We start from the raw sequence: 18,205 nt of genomic DNA on the forward strand, positions 1-18,205 counted from the left end.
ATGTTTCTTGAAGTGCTTAATTTGGGAAGCAAATGGCTCAGAGTAGAGAGTGAGGTCAGTCTCCAACATTGGGGGATCGGGACATGACGTAAACCAGATACAAACTTGCATTGCCTATACAGGAGCACCAAGTTACACTTTATTTCGATGGTCCACTTTAGACATTCTACTAACTATAAGTAACATTGCAACTACATGTCAGCTAACTCTCGTTAATTTACAACTGCATGTCAACTACAGTATTAGTATTTGTATTAGACTTAATTTGGGAAGCAAACGGCTCAGAGTATTCTGCTAACCCTTTTAGATTAGGGTTAGCAGAATAAATGCCCTGATATACTCACAGTAAAGTTATTTTTAATTTTTCACTTAAATGAGTAAAAAGAAGTTTGAAATACGTGACCAGCGGTATAGACCTTATTCGAGCAGCGCCATGACAGGTATTAAAGTGAGGCTGTGAGGGATAGACTTACCATGTTTTCAATGGCATCTGCTGGAAAGAAATTTCGTTTTGACCTGATTTTGTTTGAAATGATGTCACAGCAGGTTATTCTTAGTTTTTTCTTGAAGTATATCTGCGCCTTAAGTTGACATGTACTTGCAAAGTTACTTATAGTCAGTAGAATGTCTGTTGGGGGAGCATCAAAATAAAGTGTTAGCAGATATTGAGCAGACAGTCTACTAACACACTAATGAGAGTTAGTTGACATGTTGCATAGTTACTTATAATTAGAAGAATGTCTAAAGTACTATTGAAATGAAGTTTTACTGAGCACCATGTTGCAGTAACCACCAGGCCGTTGCTCCAACCATTTGAAATGTGAGAACATTATGCTGGAATCATTAAAGTTAAAAAGTTTGGCTTCAGAGAACAAACAGGACAAAACACATCTCAAAATAGTCCACTTTTGGCAACACTTTCCACTTGACAAACCTATCCCATGATCCCTGGCAGCACTTTGTGCTCTGAAAGAGAGGATCTGAATCTAATCTCTCTGCGAGTGGAGGTCACTGTGTTTGTTTAGCTCTACATTATCACCTGGCTCTGCTAATGAGATGAATTATCAGTCCTGGAGTGGCTGTCCTCTGATAACACGGCAGTGGTTTTTTTGGGGGAAAAGAATGTGCTTGCAGACATCTGCTTTGGTGATCTCACTCATTAGAAGGGGACATAAGATCAGTCTGTGACCAACCCTGCCGGCCCCTCCAGTGGGCTGTGAAAGGACGAGAACAAGGATAGCACAGACGTCGACCACTAGGCACACACGCCAAAGCCTTTTAACTGCTTCACTACCTAAAATGACAGCTTTCCTGTATTTGTAGTGTCACAGCTGTTTTTAAGCAACGCATACACTAAAATAACGACAAGAACAATCAGAAAACGTTGTTTGCACCAAAAACAGTACTATTTCTAGTACTCGTTTTAGTCACATTGAGCTTTGTAAGAATATTACTGATCCAGATTTCTTGGTAACGCTTTATTTCTTTTTATGGTCCACTTTAGACATTCTACTAACTAACTTTGCAACAGCATGTAAACTACCAGTCATTAAAGTATTAGAAGACTGTCTGCTTAATTCTTTCACCACCAGGGTTTTTTTTTTTTTTTTAAGTTGCCAGCCACTGCCAGCGTTTTTGACCATTTTGACAACATTTTCATGGCCCCCAGAATAATTTGTTGTATGAATATCTGAACATGCAATATGTCAAAAGAAAGAACAGAGTCACTAACTTTAAACAACTTCATGCATTCATTTTTTATTAACACTTGAATGTGGGTAAGATTCATAAAAAAAAGGAGACATTTTGAGCAAAAAGCTGAGAAAATCATGTTTTTGTGAAAGACTACATTGAGATTATTTTCAGAACGATAATCAATCTGTGAGACGCACCGGTCTCGTATCTCTCACGGAGGAGCGGAAGCATAAAAGGAGGAGCGACGACAGCTGAGATCAAGAGAGGCTAGGCCTGGATTTTATTTGATGTTTATGTTTTATTTGATGTGACAGGGGCTGCAATCCAGGGCCGTATGAAGACAGTGTGGTGTGGCCACAATATGCTTTATGCTTTACATACATATGATTACATATGAGATCGCTCGTTTTTGCATCTTCATTGCATGTTTTGATCAGGAGCAGGGACGTCGTTAGGCCTATTTTAGGGGGGCTGAAGCTACCCCAAAATGTTCCTAAGCCCCCCTAAATGAAAATAAGAACAACAATAACAATTCGATTTATCAATAACCGTATCCTCATTCATATTTAGACGCAACAAATGATATATACAGCTACAAAAAATAGCCGAAAAGTCGGAAATTGGACTGAAGTACAAAGAGGCGTTGTGCTATCAAGATGATGCACCGCACCGTCTCGTTGCATTGGTGTGAACTGTGGCAGCTTTCAGAGCGTTGCAGACCGGAGCGCTGCAAGAAACTGGAGGATTCATCTCGTCTCGTCGTTACTCTAGTCTGAAGTTGAACTTGCTATGCACCCCTCCCCCCCTCATCACGGTAAAACACAATGAAACGTGCATCACTCTACTTTCGTTTTCAATAACGTAATTCTCTTCAGGGAAAACCAATCAAGGCAAACATCGAACATATCGAAAAAAAGGACTCGACAATACCGCTTTTTTTCTCTTTTTTGAAGGGAAAAGTGAGAGAGAATTGTAGCCCATCTGGACAAATGCCCTGATTAAAACAATTTTTAATATAAACACAAAAAAACTAGGGAATCACCGAAAACGTGAGGAAGATTCAAGATTATTTCATTTAATGTAAGTGGCGATTGATAGCCCTATAATGTAGGCTACTGACGGTCATAGATAGCCTATCTATGCCCACGGTAACAAAGTTGCGCTGTTGAGGCTCGCGCTGTTATTTATAACATAGGCTATTATAGTTAAGAAACAATATATAGCCTAGGCTACACACGACCAGAGAGCTGTTTTCCTGAATGCTATCAAGATTGAAACCGAGACTGATTTCATAACAGTTCAATAAACAAATAATTAAAATTAAGTCACTTACATGCAATGACTGTTTTTGTTCTGTTTCAGCATCAGCGAAAATAGTTCCAAACAACAGAACCATATAGCGCATCTCACAGCAACACTCAGCCGTGTTTCATTAATGAATGATTCAGCGTTTTGAACGAATCTATTGAGTCAAAGATTCAATTATCCATTTATAAACTGCCTCATTCTGAATAAATCAGCCTTTTGAACGAATCGTTTGAATGAATGACTCAATGACTCGCTCATTAAGACTGTCGCCTGCCGCCTCCTACTGGCGGTTTAGTTTCATAAAGTATCATTCTTTTCAACATTCCTTATGTGTATATTCAAAAATATTTAAAATAATCTCATTTAATACAGTTATAATTTTTCAATGTAAATTATTTAATTTGATTGGTATAACTAACAGCCTAGTGTCTTATTATTTTAATTGAATATATTGATCAAATTTAAGAATTTGAAATGAAAGATGGAGCAAACATTTAATAAAATTAGGGAAAAATGCCCTTTATAAAGGAGTGTTTTCAAACAGTGATGTAATGAAACATTGACAATTTAAGTTTGAAGAGAGTAAAGCCTCTGTTTAGGCTATTAAGGAAATGTAATTTTGCCAAAAGAAGAACTTTTATTTTAAATAAATGTTCATTTTAAATCAGCCTACTTCAGTGTGATATGTTACCATATTATCATGCTTAACACTGAGAATTTGAATAATTGTAATGTGATGATCAGATGCAGATATCTAAATCAGAGAATATGGGCGGTTTGCGGGTGGATTATTTATTTTTAATAGTGGATTCGGGTGACTCAAAGTGCACCAGATTAATGAATTTATCTTTAAAATGTACAAAATTTTCTTCCGGGGGGGCATGCCCCCCGGACCCCCCTAGAGGTACCAAACTACACCAACAAAAATAGTGTGAGAAACACACCAGGCTATATGATGATATACAAAAAATACTAATTTAATTGCCTTATTATTAAAATACATTATTAGGATTTTACCACGTCCGCCTCGTTTTGAACCAGGAAAAACCCTGTAAAGTGTACCCTGGGGGCTAAGCCCCCCCTTTCTTCCAATCCTAGTGACGTCCCTGATCAGGAGATTCAGTACTCTTTCAGAAGATGTGTCATAGCGCCCCCTACCGTATAACAGTGAAAACACGGAAAGCTGGAAATTATCTACTAACACTTTATTTCAATGGTCCCCCAACAGACATTCCACTGACTATAAGTAACTTTGCAACTACAGGCTGGGTGGGACCATCAGCGATGAAGGAGACTTGCTGTGCAAGAGCTGTGCAAGAGCTGTGCAGGACTTGCGGAGACACAGGACACTCGGCGAAACCTCTTCCAATTCCTCAAACAATAGCATTTGGACCTGGTGCAGCTCACCCTCAGTGGTGGAAGTATGGGCGGTGCTCTATCCCATGCCTTCGTACTCCACTAAAATGCCCGAACGATGTTGCTGCCATACCTGGGCAGATTCACTGTTGGTCTCAGGCGCCGGGGTGATGCTTGGTTCAGGTTTCGGCTCTGCCGCTGGCTTCGAGGCGGGCTTGGGCTCCGTATCTACAGTGAGCTCTAGCTTTATGTCCATGATGGGCACGGCTAAGGTCTGGCAGGGGTCCAGAGTGGGGCTGGTGTTGGTCTCGTCCGCTAGGCAGACAGTCATATGGAAGTTGTTCTTAGCCAGCACTCACTCCACAAATCTGGTAAATGTCCCCTGAGGAACATCAACAGGCAGGTGTGCTTCTGTTTGCTCGTACAAGTTCATAAAAAAAAACCAAAAAAAGATATATAGGGAACAATCAGGTAAGTTAGTGAGGCACACGTGTGGTCCTCAAGGAAGCGATGTTATTGCTTTAAACAGAACATACAGACAGCCGGTAAGTCCATGTTCTTTGGACTTACCGGCTGAATTGGGATGCATCTTTCATTGGCAATATAACTCAGAACACTCAGGAAATATCAGGAAAAACACAAGAACGCAACCACATCACACAAAGATGACACTGAACAAAGAGAACTACACATACTAACTAGATAATTTAAAAAAACTAGAAACAAGTGTGCAATTTAATTAGGAACCATGGAAACTAACAATGAATGAGAGCCATACTACAGTCTACTAATACTCTACAGGATAGTTACATACACTGAAGTTACAAAGTTACTTATATTTAATTGACTGTCCGAACTGGACCATCAAAACAAAGTGTAACTGATTTCTTTTCTGATATCACTGTGATTGGGCAGGTCAAGTTTTTTGCTCACACAATAGGCTCCAGAATGTTTTGGAAGTTCAGAACAAGTCATTTTTGCTGCTTGGTTTCAATAAATACTCTTTTTAGACTGGAGAGGACGTTTTGAATTCTAAAATGTACAGTATGTACATCAAGCTCTTTTATCTCAAAAGATCAAAGAAAATGAAATTCCTCATGATATGACCCCTTTAAAAATGTATGAATGTCACTGTATTAGATTCAAAACATCAAAACAAGAGGAATGTATATATATATATATATATATATATATATATATATATATATATATATATATATATATATATATATATATATATATATAACTAAACGTTTTACAAAAAGATACTTTAGATATACTTTTGAAAATAAAGGCAAAAAGTATTGTGACACTTTTTTGGGGTTTAAAACATTAGTTAAAGAACATCCATAGTTAATGTAATGAACACATGCTTACAGCTTAAAAACATTATGATGGTTCGTAAAGAGTCATTGCAATTTGTCTGAGAAAAAATGGAATAACTCTTAAAGAATCCTAAAATAATGATTTCAGTGTCACAAATTTCAATGGTGAGCAGCACAACAATTTTCAACTGTAATATTCTCTATATCATACACATGCATTTTTATGTAGAGAATATATTTTCATAAGTCAGTATCAATGACATCAAATAAAAACTTTTTTTTTTTTTTTTACTTTATCAATACATGGTCATTGTCTTCTGCACAATTCATCAGTGCACTTTATTCTAAAGGAAAAATAAAAGTTTGTTTCTTTTATCAAACTTTCTCCACCTGTTTTAGTGGATTTTCTTTTCTTTTTTATAAACTTATATACTTTTGGCCACTTTTACTTTTGCAACATTAAATTTAGAAATGGTTGTGTGTTTATCTTTTATTATTGAGGAAAGTTGTGATAAAAATGATTTGTTTAAAAACAAAGCCGAAATGAATGAAGAAATAAGCCACAGGAAAACATCAGTCCTTCTTCTGAATCCATTGCATAACAACTCTCTATGGTCCGGTCAGAAGGACGGATGAAAGTGTTTTACTGTCAGGAATATACTTTTATTGGTTTTCTTCAACATTGGTAGTTGATTGTAAAAGTTTACAGAACTGTTGGAGGAAAAGGAAACAACCTCCTTTATTCCTCAAGTAAAAAACAACTCTTTTACTGCCCCTCCTCCAAATAAATATCTGCTTATATCCAAATGACGCATTGATGACACCAAAACTTGTTGATATACATTCTCTGCAGTATTGCATAAAACATTAATTACCCCCCCCCCCAAAAACAACAACACAACAACAACAACAACAAAAAAACCCAGAAGGGTGAGATTGAGATATAAGATTTTGCGATATTTCATACAGTTCACCCTGAGGCAAAACTCATGTGAAGGAAGCAGTTTTCCTTCCCTCCTCAAATTTTCTCTCCCTTTCTTTCTGTTTTGGCTCTCTTATCATCTTTTCAAGCATGCCAAGTGAACTGTCGGACTGCAGATTTCTCTGTGATAGAGATCTCTTGGGAGACATCGACAAAAAAATGTTGCAAAAATATAGCAACAGAAGGATGGGGAATCCAGAGGGACAGAAGTAAGAAATGTGGACAAATGAATGTGTTACCCGACACGGCCTTGGCATCGCTCAGAGAGCCCTGCAGCCACACTACAGCAGTCATGAACATCCCTCCATGCCTCGCAATTCTTTTTCCCTTTTTTACCCTTTTCTCCCTTCTGTCTCTGTATCCTTCATCTGGCTGTAACTTTCCCTCAGCACCCGAAACAGCTTGTTATCTATACTGCTGTTCTGTTAGATCGAACACACTTATTACAGTTAAAATCTTAATGACCCAAGTTTAGCATTTCTCACTGAATATTCCAGACGTTGTTTTAAGGCAGTGGAATATTAGCTAGGGCTGGCATGACTGCTCATTTTAAAGGAGTCGACGGGTCAATGTTTATCTCATGTAAATGACTCACTCGTCACTGTGCAGCGGAGAGAACGTTTGTGCAGGTTAGATGGTGCAGTGAGAAATGAAAAAGTACATATCTCCATTGCCAGATTCAAGATGTTGTGTTGTCATAAAGCAGAGCTACAGAATAAGGATGTCCCGATGGCCTGGGGCCAGAGTGAAAGAGCTTGTTGTACTTGTACATGCGTTTTCTTAAACATATGATTCCATGTGGTTTCTGCTGATTTAAATGTTTACAAGATACAGAGACAGACAGAGAGACAGAAACACGGACAGACAGACAGACAGACAGACAGAGAGACAGATAGAAAGACATATGACTATTCAGACAGACAGACAGACAGATAAATAGATACAGCTACAGTGAGGAAAATAATTTGAACATCCTGCTATTTTGCAAGTTCTCCCACTTAGAAATCATGGAGGGGTCTGAAATAGTCATCGTAGGTGCATGTCCACTGTGAGAGACATAATCTTAAAAAAAAAATCCAGAAATCACAATGTATGATTTTTTAACTATTTATTTGTATGATACAGCTGCAAATAAGTGTTTGAACACCTGAGAACATCAATGTTAATATTTGGTACAGTAGCCTTTGTTTGCAATTACAGAGGTCAAACGTTTCCTGTAGTTTTTCACCAGGTTTGCACACACTGCAGGAGGGATTTTGGCCCACTCCTCCACACAGATCTTCTCTAGATCAGTCAGGTTTCTGGGCTGTCGCTGAGAAACACGGAGTTTGAGCTCCCTCCAAAGATTCTCAATTGGGTTTAGGTCTGGAGACTGGCTAGGCCACGCCAGAACCTTGATATGCTTCTTACAGAGCCACTCCTTGGTTATCCTGGCTGTGTGCTTTGGGTCATTGTCATGTTGGAAGACCCAGCCTCGACCCATCTTCAATGCTCTAACTGAGGGAAGGAGGTTGTTCCCCAAAACCTCGCAATACATGGCCCCGGTCATCCTCTCCTTAATACAGTGCAGTCGCCCTGTCCCATGTGCAGAAAAACACCCCCAAAGCATGATGCTACCACCCCCATGCTTCACAGTAGGGATGGTGTTCTTGGGATGGTACTCATCATTCTTCTTCCTCCAAACACGTTTAGTGGAATTATGACCAAAAAGATCTATTTTGGTCTCATCTGACCACATGACTTTCTCCCATGACTCCTCTGGATCATCCAAATGGTCATTGGCAAACTTAAGACGGGCCTTGACATGTGCTGGTTTAAGCAGGGGAACCTTCCGTGCCATACATGATTTCAAACCATGACGTCTTAGTGTATTACCAACAGTAACCTTGGAAACGGTGGTCCCAGCTCTTTTCAGGTAATTGACCAGCTCCTCCCGTGTAGTTCTGGGCTGATTTCTCACCTTTCTTAGGATCATTGAGACCCCACGAGGTGAGATCTTGCATGGAGCCCCAGTCTGAGGGAGATTGACAGTCATGTTTAGCTTCTTCCATTTTCTAATGATTGCTCCAACAGTGGACCTTTTTTCACCAAGCTGCTTGGCAATTTCCAGGCAGGCAGGCAGATAGATAGATAGATAGATAGATAGATAGATAGATAGATAGATAGATAGATAGATAGATAGATAGATAGATAGATAGAAAATAAAGAAAGATATACAACTAGTCAGGCAGACAGACAGATAGAGATACAGATAGAGATAAATAGATAGATAAACCCGAAGTGTAAGCAAAGAAAGAAAGAAAGACTTGCTAGTCAGAAAGAGACACGGATAGACAGATGATTGATAGATAGATAAACCCAAAGTGGAACCAAAAAAAAAAACTTTCTCATACCACACCATTGTTTAAAGTAAAGGAGACGGCTGATCTACAGCATTCCCTCACAAAAACTTCTACATCTTCACAGGAGCCAATAACACTCTTCATCCATCCTCCCTTTCGTGTTTCACATTCAATACCTAAAGTGTTTATTACCGAGTTACTCTTCAGACACTCATTTTCAAGATGGATCTGATCAATGTGAGGCACAGTGCCAAATGAGGCCGGAGTGGACCAGGACCAAGATTTGGCTTCAACCTCTAAACAATCGATCGCTTCTCTGTGCGGGCTGACAGCCTCGAGTCATCTGTTGTGTCGGGTGAAGTTTGACATTTTGTCAGTTATTACTTCTGCTCGCCCATCTTGAGCTGTGAATCTACGATGTCATGAGAAAGCCAAGCACCCCACACAAAAGTGTAATGAACATCAACAGGACTTTTCATCATCTGCCTGGAGATTGATGGACTTTAAGCCGCCCTCCAGACACCCTTTTTAGGAGGTACTACTTTTAGAAGGTTGTAAACAGGCATTTGTTTCAAGGAGAAGACTATCAGACCTAGGAATAAATATTTTACTAGGTTAAAGAACACACAAAAAAGATGTGGTTGTTTTCCTGGGCCTGTAAGAAAGTTTACACACTACAGTGCCACGGGCAGAAATCAATGTCTCCACAGAGTCTTTTCAAGTGTATTCTATACTGATAATGAACAGGTTTTAAAGTTTAAAAGAAATCCGGGAAGTGAATGCGAAACTATACCCTAATGATTTGCTTAGATTTGGTGATTTTTCAGTTTGTTATCATGTGCTTAAAAATACAAGGGGTAGAGTTAAGATCAGTCAAGAATCTTCAAGAAAAGATGATACAAGGGACAGTAACTTTTTTTATTGTGTGCTGTAGATCTGCAGGCAGACTGAAAACATCATCTTCTTCTTTCACCTCTCCAGATGGTCCAGTGTTAAACGTAAATGTTTAGCCTAATGCAGCTATACGCTTTTATAATCAGTAATCTGTTGTTGTTTTTTTTTTTTTACATGACTCTCTTTGCCGAAGAAATAGTGATTTCATTGGAGCATTTTGATAATTCAACTTTAAAAGGTGTTGTAAGTGATAATAAAACTTGCTGATTTCAGATCAAGGAATTGGGACCGTCTCCATCCCTTCAACCACACATCCTCTCTCCAAAACCCTCTGAAGATGTCAAAATCAATAAATAAAGTAGTGCTGCACGATTAATTGAAATAAAACCGAAATTGTGATATGGCTAAAATTAATTTCAAGATCTGAGGTGAAATATATCCATTGTTGCTTTTACAGCTACAAAGCTGGAGCACTAAATGATATTCAAAGTCACATTTCACGCTTTTAACATTAAATAAAGCACATAAACAGTACCTGAGATTATCATTGCCACACTTTGTGTTTGTTCCAGCGTGACGTCGCAGAAAAATAGAAACCGTTTCTAAATTAGAAATGTCGCGTGTCGCCGTCGCGCCTGGTTAGGACAAAAACTCTGATTAACATGGAAAAGATACCTTTCATCACACGTCGCGCCGTCGCGCCGCGTGTAGTTAGGACACGGTGTTACGGGTTTGGAACAACATGAGGGTGAGTATTTAATGACAGAATTTTCATTTTAGGGTGAACTAACCCTTTAAGACGCAGCTTTGAGCATGCAAAATTTCTTCGGACACTGCAACGGTCGTGATATGATGAAAACTGGCAAAGAAAGCTGGTCAAAGAAAGTTTTAGTTGACTGAAGTTTTAGCTTCATTCTACATGAAATGTTGAACGAAACAGACAAATACCACCACCATTTCAGACAAACCCCTACAGGACATGTTTAAGGTCTCCTTTATTGACTCAAAGCTAAAGAGACCTTCATCTTGATATAAAACAGGGGTCATATCTTCCAACCAGTTTCCACAGGTCAATACTTAATAAGTCAGTCAACCTAACATCCATTTCAACCTTCATAACAGAATTACCTTTTTTGTTTTCCCAATGTTTTTTTTTTTTTTTTTTTTTTCATTTGTTGAGCCCTGGTCAGTTAGAACTAGTTTTCTCTGAGAAGGTCAGGTAAATTTGTGCTTCACAGATGTACTTTGTAATTTAAATACCAAACTTGAATCAAACACATTTGAGTTTTTTCACAACCTCGCTATAATGATTTCAAAGCAAATGACCTACTGCTAACTTATCCAGTGAGAAATGTATTTTCCTAACTCATTTTCTCATTGCTCCTAATTAGAGTGGGCTGCTATTTTGCCAACTTTAAATTAAATTATTGAATTTAAAAGTGAGGAGGCCATATTATTCCCTTTTAGTCTTTATTTTGTTTTTGGGGTCTACTGGAATAGGTTTTCATGCTTGAATGTTCAAAAACCGTGAGTTTGGCTGCATTTAAGTCTAAGTTTTTATGTTTTTTTAATGCGCATATGTAGAGTACACACAAATCCGGACAACATGTTAATACGTTCACATGCTCATTACTTTCACGCAGACTCTAGTTTTATAGTAAATAAGTTTCCCCAAAGAAAACCTTCCTCTCACAAAACTCTTCATCATCAGTAGAGGAATTATTTTTTCTCTCTGTTTCTGCTTACTGCACCAAATCTTAATACAAGCTCCATATAAGAAATTCAACAGCTTCTGTTTGTGTTTGAAGAGAGAGAGAGTGTGTTTGTGCTGTCTGTTTCTCTAAATGTTTCATGTGTTATTCGATCTCCAGCAAGGCATATAGTCATGAGGGGGTGAGAAGGAATTACTGCAAATCCAACTCTGCGCTGCAAAAGAGCCGGAACCCGCGGAGACTGAATTAACCTAATCAGACAGCCAGCGATCTACCCCTCCAAATGTTATGCTACATCAAACCATAAAATACGCAACATAACAGATCACAGAAAGCAAAGAATGCACAAAAAGCTCTTGCTTACACTCACAACCCCTGCAACCCGCCTAGAACACTGTGAAGAAACTCCATGCTGAGCTTTAGATGTTCACTTAATGCCACACAGCACAAATAATTTCAGCGTACAAATAATGTACTGAAAAAGAGCCATATTTTACACTTTTGGAGACATGTTTTACCCTGAAGTCCACTTACATATACGTATGATGTACATAAGTATTGAGACTATTTTTGTCAAAAATTTTGTTTTCTGTGATTCCTGTTGAAGTAAACTCTGTTGCATTAAAAAAAGCATATTTTTGAGGTATACTTGTATGTTGAAGTGACGCAAAAGTAACTTTAAATGTTACATTCAAAAGTAATAATGTAACATTGTTTGTTTCTTATGATATTTAATGTGATAATTTAACTTTGCTGTCAGTCAGAAAGTTTGGGGTGTGTTAGATTTTTTAAATGTTCTTTAAAAACAATCTATTTTGCTCACCAATGCACCATTTATTTGATCAAAAATACAGTAAAAACAGTAACGTTGTGAAATATTATTACAGTTTAAAACGTAATTTATTCCTGTGATGACAAAGCTGAGTTTTCAGTCTTCAGTGCAACATGATCCTTCAGAAATCATTCTAATATGCTGATTTGATGCTCAAGAAACATTTAATAATATTATCAATGCTGAAAACAGTGGCACTGCTTAAAGGGGAACTGAAACGAAATAGGAAGTAAAGGTGATATAACAGATGTGTTATCATTGTTATTTATGGTAGGACACTTAAAACTGCTAAAGTAGTTAACAAGGGGGGGAAACAGTGATGTTAGTTTGTTGTTTTGTTACTAGGGCGCAGCCATCTTGAGCTTCAACGGTCTGTGACGTCACTGGCATGATAGGCTACCTTGACAGCTCCAGCAAAATGGCATCTCAAGAGCATGTTCAAAAATTGTGATCTGTCCAACAAGCGAATATAACACATCCGATGCCATCAAAGACCGAATAACCTGTTTGCAAAATGACTGTGGCATAAATGTGACCACGGCGGGTCCTGTAAACAAGTTCCACTCACCCCTTAGTTGTTATCGTAATGTTCACCTTCACCGTAGATCACCTTGCTAAATTAATCCGACATCGAGGATGCTATCCAAATTGGCAATATAATTATATTAAATCCAATATAACGCGGCGGCGCGCCTTGCCAGTTTAAATTTGACGAGCGCACACGCCTAAACGCAATGCACAGACAGCCAGCTGTCACAGCGTGTGGACTAAACTAAATTCTCTTTATCGTCTTATTGCATTTAAAGTGTCAAAAACACTAGCTTCACATAAACAGTTGGTTTTGTCTTAAGTTATTGTAAACATCTGTAAGAAATCGTGTATGTGTATCAGTATATTCTAGATCCCTGCATTACTGTAGTTCTTAAAGTGACAGCAGTCTATATAAGAATCAATCAGTATAAGTTTCACTCATACAGTGAATAATATGCAGTTTTATTATTTCATTTGATGATTCAATTTCTTACTTAAATGTTAACTTGTACAGTTCTCTGTCCATACTGTCAAAATCAGCCAGTTCAGTCAGAGTAGCAGTATAGTAGCCTGACATAATGTTAGTAGCCTAAAGTGGTACCATGCCAGTGACGTCATCGAATACGGCTGCTCTCTGATAACAACAAATGTTAATTTCAGTACTGGGAAAAACTTCATATATGCATAGCTGTCAACATTGAACATTGACAATAAGGGAGATTTCCCGGAATCCATCCCCAAAATAAGGGATTTTTTTTTTTACACGATTCTTACCCACATTTTCACCTCAGCTTTCAATATTTGGTCAGCTTCAGACGAGGCACGGTTCACCACGAATGATGATAAATATGTTGTGCGCTTGTGTTTCAGTGATTTGTCGTGCTGCGAAACGTCGTTTTTCCCTCCATGACCAACACTGAAATTACAACGACAAATTTTGCAGTAGGCATAATTTGGACCTACATGGCTGCTTGTCAGGTAGTGGAAGGCACTTTGTGTTAAAAAATGCAAAAAAATTCAGCCACTTCACAGACACAGATAGTTGTGTGTTCTGAGTTAACACAATCAGAGCGTAAAAATACGGGATATAAATACTACGGGATAAAATACTAAAACGGGAAGACAGCGGGAAAAGAGCTAAAATACGTGAGAAACCCGGAAAAAACGGGAGGGTTGACAGCTATGTATATGTTTTGTTTTTGATATAATTTTTTAATTAATTTGTTTACAATTTTAATAACCAACATGTTATCGAATTATATTTTGTTCATTTCAGTTCCCCTTTAATATATTTGTGGAAACTGTGTGATACATTTTTTTTCATGGTTCTTTAATAAACAGAAAGCTCAAAAGAACAACATTTATTTGAAATATAATATAAAATATAAATATAAATCTTTTGTAATATCTTTACTGCCACTTTTGATCAATTTAATTTGTCCTTGCTGAAAATAATGTTTTTTTCTCAACCAACCAACCAACCAACCAACCCCAGCAGTGCTTATGACTATTTATATGTAAATGTTAACATGATCATGGTTTTGATTTCAGTTCCAGATAAATAAACTGTAAATGAATAAACTCTTGTTGTACAGCTTAGTTTTCATAATTGGTATAGGGGAGGGAGTTTAGCAAAGTGACAACAACAGATCTGAGCAGGTTATTGTATCCCACAATGCAAAGTAATAACAGCCATTTTGGTCACATCGGGATACTTTCAAGTCGAGGGTGCGGATCTGTTGATCTCGATGGAGATGTGAGATTCCTTTTCACTTCCGTATTCTACACACAGGAAAAAGACTGGTCTCTGGAGGAGAGTTGAGCATATAACAACAGTAGAACATTTACATTTTTTAATTGCTTTACCTGCACAAAGTTACTTATGGAAATGGTTGTCACTCAAAAAGTAAAATAAAGAGCAACATTGTTGCTGTTTACTTATAGTGGTGAATTCATGACGGCAGACAAAATGAATCCCAAAGGAAGGTTTTAATCACATTTGTTGTGTTTAAAATTAACTGGTGCAACAGAATGAGTATTAAAATAAAACCTGGATCAATAAACTTTGAAATACAGTAGTCAACATTTGAAGTGGATCAAAACCTTTCATGAATGAATTTTTAACAATACCTGTTATTGTCTAAGGACATCTTTGATTCACTTTTTTTGATCCACTTCAAATGTTGACTACTGTAGCTATAAACACTGCTTAATTTAATGCAATAATGCAGCCCACATACATATAAGAGCTATTGGTCAAGGCTTATAGGCTTAAAGCCTTTTAATGTATTTTATTCCGAATCAACATTCCAAACCAACCTTGAGTAAACTTGAGGGGCAAGTTTACAGTTTATGTCAAGTTTAGCCTTAAAACCAGGGTGCTTCTTCATCAGTGTTATTCACCTATCATTTCCCTATGATTTTAGGGAGAACTTATGGGTAGTGTTAGGTTTAAGGGTAGGGATAGTACTACATTTTCGGCCAATGTTGTTCCAGGATCAACAAAATATGTTGTCACAGGAACGTGTTTTTACTTAACCCTCCTGGGTCTGAGCTGTTTTCTGGGCCCTGGAGGTGTTCTGACATGCTCTGACATTTGTGCTTATTTCTGTTACTTGTGACATTTTCATGGCTAAAGTCTGATTACACTGTATTCAGCACAAACTCTGCTACAATAATATATCAGCAGCAAGTATATAAAAGTTTGTAGTTTTGAGATAACATTTATGCGTGGTTTGTGAAAAAACAAAAAACAATTGTCACTGAAATAAGCTCATGAAACCCATACTGATTATTTCTTCATAAGACTTTTGAAAATTGTATGACGTAGCCTAGAATATTTGCTTCAAAACTATGTGAAAATCACCCTGACTGCTCATTCAGAGAAGACAATATATTGATTTAAAAATTTTACGACGTGTTTTGTGTGAAAAAGCCTTATGCGGGAGCTCATTAATATGTAAGCTTTTCTCACCTGAGAAAGACAAAGAACCTCCCCTAACGGCCCTATTAGGAGCTATCAGGCCCCTATCATTCTGAGCAACCTTGCACAAAGAATGAGGAGATTTTAAAAAGAATGGCTTTTAGATTGTTTTTAATTTATTTACAACACAACATAATCCAAAGATACACAAATGACAAAAAAAAAAAAAACACATTATTTAACACACTGAACTAAAGACAGAGACTTGAACTGTCACACACCTTTGTGCCATTCCTGAAACATAGTACATACCTTTCATTTCCATGGTGTTTGATTTTTCACTTTAGCATGTTCATGTATGGAGACTCATGTGAATGTTGAAGTCAGCAGGACTTATTCAGTGGCATCTTGTTCCTCTAAAAACAACAACAACAAAACAGCTGTGAACATGCTGATATCAAGAGAAATTATGCTGCACAATTTGGGGAATACATTTTAGATTTTTCAGGTTAAAATAGCTTTTTAAAATGTACAGAATACACACACACACACACACACACACACACACACACACACACACACACATATATATATATATATATATATTAGCCTACTTTTACCATGCTGTGTTTTATTATAGAATATAAAAACATCCTCGTGTCGAACATGTATACAAGCACTGAAAGGTTGCCTACCAGTTCACATTTCATGTTTCTGTCTATATATAGGCCTACATGTAGGCTACATATATGACATTAGGCTTAGTTCATGTTTTTACTCCAAACTCATTTCATAACATACATTTTAATCTGGCACGACCAGTTTAACATGTCTTACCTTAAAAATCGTCTCATCTTCAATCGCGTTCTTCTGAGGTAAATCCGAGGTAAATTCAAGGTAAACAGCACAGCACAGCACAGCTTACATTCGTCCAAACTCGATGAAAGCAGAGAGGAGTAAGTTACGAAGTCTCTGCTTCTTTGTTTTGAGGTGATGAGGGCGTTTACAGGTCTGCGTTTCTCCGCATGGATCATTTGCATGTCAATCGCTCGTGCGCGCGTGGGTGTGGTCACATTATAGTTAATTAGGACGCGTTTGAGAAACTGTACATGCCGCTGCTTTCGTATGGATTACTTAAAAATATAATATTTGATTTTTATATAATTTACATACTTTAAAAATAGAGATTCCAAGCGTTGTATAGACATGCGTTTTAAGTCTGTGTGACAAACATTCGCTGAGTTACAGGTCATTTTCTGTCGCGTTTCAGAATGAGTTTCACATTGAGAGAGACGGCAGAACGCGCATCATGTTTATTTTCTTTGTTTTACGGAAAACACAACATTTTGTTTTTATTATGAGTGTACACAAATAAAAGAAGACATTTAACAGCTTTGAATGATGTACAACACAAGTATGTAAAATCAAAATCAACAGAGTATTTTGCACTGATAAAAAAAAAAAAAAACGAGCAGATCACGCCGGCGTGATTGCCGACCTCAGGGGGTTAACAAAATCACAGTGACCACTTTTTAAATCATCCGATTTTGTTTTATTTTGGAGATCCTCATAGTGGTATTTTGTGACATTTCATGTTAAACATCCCAGCTCGGGCGGCCATCTTGAGCTTGTTTACCAGTATTTTTGATAGGCACCGTGGGGCGACTCCAGGCTGCCTATAAACCATTAGCACTGAAAGGATGATGTATGGCATCGCCTTCAGAGAGCAACTTCTGTATGCATTTCAATCCTCCCCAGATAGTCCCCCGTTTAATTGTGCATTAAAGTCCATGCGTCGCACCATTTGTTACTCACATTGTTTACCGTCCTATTTGAGTTCTAATTAATCCAAAAAACACAGAGCTCGACTTCATTAACTTGTGCAGCTCTGGCTCATCGGAGGTTAATTAGCAGCGGAGGACAGGATGCCGCGCGGCAGCCCAGGAAGAGTTTGTTGACCGTTGTCAGATAAAGAGAAATACCATTAGGCTCTTTATGATCTTGTGATAGCCGGATAAGATGAAAATGGCATGTTGTTATTCTTTGTTCTGGGAATCTCACGCTGTGACAGCTGCAGCTTTTTGAAGACAGCTATGAACATAAAGGTGAGATCATATCTGTAATCAATAAAATACATGATTTCTGATGTTGTAATTATAACTTATTTATCTATTGATGAAGAGATTACAATAATACAGGCTGTCAGTTTTGTCTTTCAAAATAAAGGTTAAGTAACGTCGTGGTTCGTGGAATTTCTCTATTACATCTTGTGTTTTGTATATCAAAAAGTTGCAATTTTGATTAA

This window comes from Squalius cephalus (genome assembly GCF_949319135.1).
Source record: "Squalius cephalus genome assembly, chromosome: 10".
Classification (NCBI taxonomy): domain Eukaryota; kingdom Metazoa; phylum Chordata; class Actinopteri; order Cypriniformes; family Leuciscidae; genus Squalius; species Squalius cephalus.